The sequence below is a fragment of the Stegostoma tigrinum genome, unplaced genomic scaffold (genome assembly GCF_030684315.1).
Source record: "Stegostoma tigrinum isolate sSteTig4 unplaced genomic scaffold, sSteTig4.hap1 scaffold_593, whole genome shotgun sequence".
NCBI lineage: Eukaryota > Metazoa > Chordata > Chondrichthyes > Orectolobiformes > Stegostomatidae > Stegostoma > Stegostoma tigrinum.
Genome location: NW_026728530.1, coordinates 17,829 through 22,832, shown reverse-complemented (window position 1 = coordinate 22,832; position 5,004 = coordinate 17,829). Strand labels below are relative to the sequence as shown.

The 5,004-nt window shown below is 51.1% G+C and overlaps 1 pseudogene; it reads left to right on the top strand.

Annotated features, from left to right (window-relative positions):
- Positions 1 to 3,097: 3,097 nt before the first annotated feature.
- Positions 3,098 to 3,261, top strand: LOC132208985 (U2 spliceosomal RNA; annotated as a pseudogene).
- The last annotated feature ends 1,743 nt before the right edge of the window (positions 3,262 to 5,004 follow it).

Genomic DNA, 5,004 nt, shown 5'->3' with positions numbered 1-5,004 from the left:
AGTTGCTCGACGTCTTCAGCACCCCTGCAGACGGAGCGCAGCGGTGATACACCTGGTCGCAGCCAGATGGGTCTATCTGCTCAAGGATAGACTTCCTGTTTGTTCTCGGTCAGGTCCACTGGCGTCGAGCCGGTGTTCTTCTCTGACCACTGCCTCCTGCTGGCCGACTGTCACTTACAGGACAACCAGCAGACTGGCAAGGGGACGTGGAACATCAACACGACTCTGTTGACCACAGAGTATGTCGAGGAGCTTAAGAGGGAGTATGCAGGTTGGAGAACCGTGAAACCCCTCTTTGAGTCTCCGGGTGACTGGTGGGAGAAGGTGGAGGAGAACATCAAGAGGTACTTTTGCTCAAGGGTGTTCGGAAGGTGAGAGAAAGGCGGGGAAAGCTGTCGCAACTCCAGAAAAGGACGCAGAACCTGCTCCTTCTGCAGTCAATGGGGGTCGATGTCACGGAGGACGTCCGCAAGGTGAGGGGCCAGCAAGCCTCCCCCTTTGCCACGGAGGCCTCCAGGATAATCTTCCGGTCCAGGGTCCACACAGTGGAGCAGGACAAGATGTGCTCGGGTTTCTTCTTTCAGGAGGTGCACAAAGAGCTCTGTGCTCAGCCGGCTGAAGGAGAACGACATCTCGGTGACGTCGTCTCAGCCTGACATTTTGAGGATTAGCAGATCCTTCTATGCCAGACTGTATGATGCGAAGCCCGCGGCCAGCATGACCTCCGAGTTGCTCCTGTCGTCTATCACGGAGGTCTTAGGCGGCGGCACGAGGGAGTGGCTGGACCGGCAGATATCCCTGGACGAGCTGACTACAGCCCTCATGTCCTTTGAGAGGAATAAGACTCCTGGGAGCGACGGCTTACCGGTCGAGCTGTATTCCGCTCTGTGGGACCTGGTCGGCCAGAACCTGCTGGAGGTGTACGATCGTGCGCTTCAGAGAGGGGAAATGTGCAAGTCCATGAGGAAGGGCATCATCACCGTCATTTACAAGAGGAAGGGAGAGAGGGAAGAAATTACGCATTGGCGTCCCATTTCACTATTGAACATGGACTACAAAATCCTGGCTAAGGTCATAGCCAACCGGGTCAGGACTGTCCGGGAGTTGCTGAATCACCCTGACAAAAACTGTGCTGTGCCGGGCAGGAAGATCGCTGAGAGTTTCGCGTTCATCAGTATGATCGCCTACGTGCAGGACAGGCGGGTGGACACCTGCCTCGTCAGCCTGGACCAGGAGAAGGCCTTCAACAGGGTCTCTCCAAATTGGGGTTCGGGGAGGGCATCAGCAATTGGATCTGGCTGCTCTACACCAACATCGTTAGCACAGTCTCGATCAATGGGTGGGAATCAGACAGTTCTCCCGTCAGATCTGGAGTCAAGCAGGGGTGCCCGCTCTCTCCTGCCTTGTTCGTGTGCTGTGTGGAGCCCTTTGCCGCATCCATCAGGAAGGACGTGAGCCTGAAGGGCGTGACTATCCCAGGCAGCGGAGGCCTTCAGGTCAAGACCTCCTGCACATGGAACATGTCGCCGTCTTCTGCACCGATCGTCAGTCGGTGAGTGTGCGTAGACGTCGGTGAGTAGACATCTGCGGCCCAAGCCAATAGGGGTAAGAACGAGGACATATTCTTCGGGAACTGGGACAACCGCTCCTTCATCCCCTTCACCGTCAGCACAGACTACCTGAAGGTGCTGGGTGTTTGGTTTGTTGGAGCTGGGACATGCACTCAGAATTGGGAGGAGCATATCACCAAACTGAAGCAGAAGCTGGGCACGTGGACGTTCTGGTCCCTCTCCATCACGGGTAAGAACCTGGTTGTCAGGTGCGAGGGGCTTTCGGTACTGTTGTATGTGGCGCAGCCCTGGCGTATTTCCTGGACCTGCGCCGCTGTGGTCACCCGGGCCATCTTCCACTTCATTTGGGGGTGGAGGATGGACCGGGTCCACAGGGACACCATGTACAAAGACCTGTAAAATGGGGAGAAAGTATGTACCGAACTCCAGCCTCGCCCTGACGGCTACCTTTGTGTGCGGCTGCATCAAGCTGTGCGTAGATCCTCAGTACGCAAACACCAAGTGTCACTACTGACTGAGGTTCTGCCTGTCCCCTGTGTTGTGAAGGATGGGCCTGGCCTCATTACCGCAGAACGCTCCGAGTAGTTGGACCGTCCTGTACCATCTGTCGTTTGTGGAGAAATTTTTGAAAGGAAACACCTTCGACCACAAGGCCATCTGGCAGTGGTCAGCACGTAGTATCCTCGAGACGCTTTGGGAAAAAGAGAGGGTGGATCGCGTCCTGTTGTATCCCTGCGCAGACTGCCAAAGTTATTTGGCAGAATGCCTCATCGCCAGAACTTTCAAACGAGCACAAAGACATTGCTTGGCTGGTAGTGACAGGGGCTCTGCCAGTGAGATCCTTCATGCACGCCCCGAATCTCTGTGCCACTGCACGCTGCCCTCGAGGCGGCTGCATGAGCGGGAACGAGACTGTCTATCACCTCCTTCTGGACAGTGCCTATGCACAGGAGGTCTGGAGGGGGATGCAGTGGTCTTTGTCGAGGTTCATCCCGAGTAGATTCGTGACGCGGGACTCCATGCTCTATGGGCTGTTTCCCGGGATGCACACCGAGACCAACATCAACTGTGCCTGGAGGACCATCAATGCGGTGAAAGACGCTCTTTGACCTGCCCGCAACTTGCTGGTCTGTCAGCTGAAAGAACTGACCCCGACCGAATGTTACAGACTGGCGCACTCCAAGGTCCAGGACTATGTGCTGAGTGACGCGCTAAAGCTTGGGGCAGCCGCCGCCAAGGCATGGTGGGGAAAGACCACCGTATGAAACCCCTCATCCAGAATAGAAAAAAAGGGCCCTATCTGGTAACTGGGTCCAGCTGGCGCCTTCCCCAACTGGTCAGGGGGCCAACAGGGACTGTGCGGGGTGAAGACTGCCGGTGTATTTTCTTTGCTTTGATTTTTTTCTTCGATGTTTTGTTTTTTTTTTCCCTTTAGTTGGTGTACGTATGCCCTGGGTAACCCAGAGCAGCTTGCATGACTGGGTAGGTGTATGAATGTGTTTTTTTATACATCTTATGAATAAAGTATATTTTTTCAAATTAAAAAAAATGTTCTTATCAGCTTTTAATATCTGATATGTTCTTTACTTAAGGACCCTATATTAAACCGATTTTTAAGAACAGCAGCTTGCTCTGTCCTCTCCATGCATCATCCTGGTATTGCAGTGTTCCTAGGAATGGTGCAGTCTCGTTAAACCAATTTTAAAAACAGCCTTATCAAAAACTGAAGAAGGGTGTCTAGGCCTGAGGCATCGGACTTCCTGCTCCTTTGCTGTTTGGCCTGCTGTGTTCATCCAGCTCTGGACCTTGTAATCTCCAGCAGATCAGCACTCTGGAACCATAACAGCCCTTAGCCCAACAAGTCCACATCAAACCTCAGAGTATCCCAGCCAGACCTACACCCCACCTAATCAAACTCTCCCTTAACACAACAGGCAATTTAACATGGCTAATCACCTAGCCTGCACATCTTTGGACTGTGAGAGCACTCTGAGGAAACCCACACAGACACAGAGAGAATGTGCAAACTCCACACAGGCAGTCACCAAAGGCTGGAATCAAACACGTGTCCTGGTGCTGTGAGGCCGCAGTGCTAAATACTGAGCCACCATGCCGCCAAAGTGCTTTCTCTCAGCACTCTCACCCAACTTTCTCCAAATATGCTTTTTCCAAGGTAACCGTTAATCTCTCCTTTTCTGCATGCTCAGCACTTGTTCTAATGTTCGTGCCTCATCTGTGGTGCATGTCGCATCTTCCCACCAACACCATCCCTGAATATTCACACATGGCAACAGAAGTAAAAGAAAATTGCCTGCCAATACTACCTCATTACAAATAGCATTTCAGAAAAAAAAAACAAAAGATGAAGCGATCGAAGTATTCACTAGTTTTGACTTTGATGGTGACGACTTGGGATGTATTGAACTAGAGATTTTGGAAACACTGTGAGCTAGGAAAAGATATGGCATATACACTGCACGTTTTTCATTTGAGTGCAACAGCAACCAATCAAATATGTGCTTTATTTTTCTCAAGTCAAGGCCTGTGAGTTTAATCAGATTACCAATTCACGAACATGGGATACAACTGCAAATGACCAAGCCAATTCTCACATTAGCCAGACCAGGAGATAGAACATAGAACATAGAACATAGAACAGTACAGCACAGAACAGGCCCTTCAGCCCACAATGTTGTGCCGACCATTGATCCTCATGTATGCACCCTCAAATTTCTGTGACCATATGCATGTCCAGCAGTCTCTTAAATGACCCCAATGACCTTGCTTCCACAACTGCTGCTGGCAACGCATTCCATGCTCTCACAACTCTCTGCGTAAAGAACCTGCCTCTGACATCCCCTCTATACTTTCCACCAACCAGCTTAAAACTATGACCCCTCATGCTAGCCATTTCTGCACTGGGAAATAGTCTCTGGCTATCAACTCTATCTATGCCTCTCATTATCTTGTATACCTCAATTAGGTCCCCTCTCCTCCTCCTTTTCTCCAATGAAAAGAGACCGAGCTCAGTCAACCTCTCTTCATAAGATAAGCCCTCCAGTCCAGGCAGAATCCTGGTAAACCTCCTCTGAACCCTCTCCAAAGCATCCACATCTTTCCTATAATCGGGCGCCCAGAACTGGACGCAGTATTCCAAGTGCGGTCTAACCAAAGTTTTATAGAGCTGCAACAAGATCTCACGACTCTTAAACTCAATCCCCCTGTTCATGAAAGCCAAAACACCATATGCTTTCTTAACAACCCTGTCCACTTGGGTGGCCATTTTAAGGGATCTATGTATCTGCACACCAAGATCCCTCTGTTCCTCCACACTGCCAAGAATCCTATCCTTTCAAATTTGACCTCCCAAAATGCATCACCTCGCATTTATCCAGGTTGAACTCCATCTGCCACCTCTCAGCCCATCTCTGCA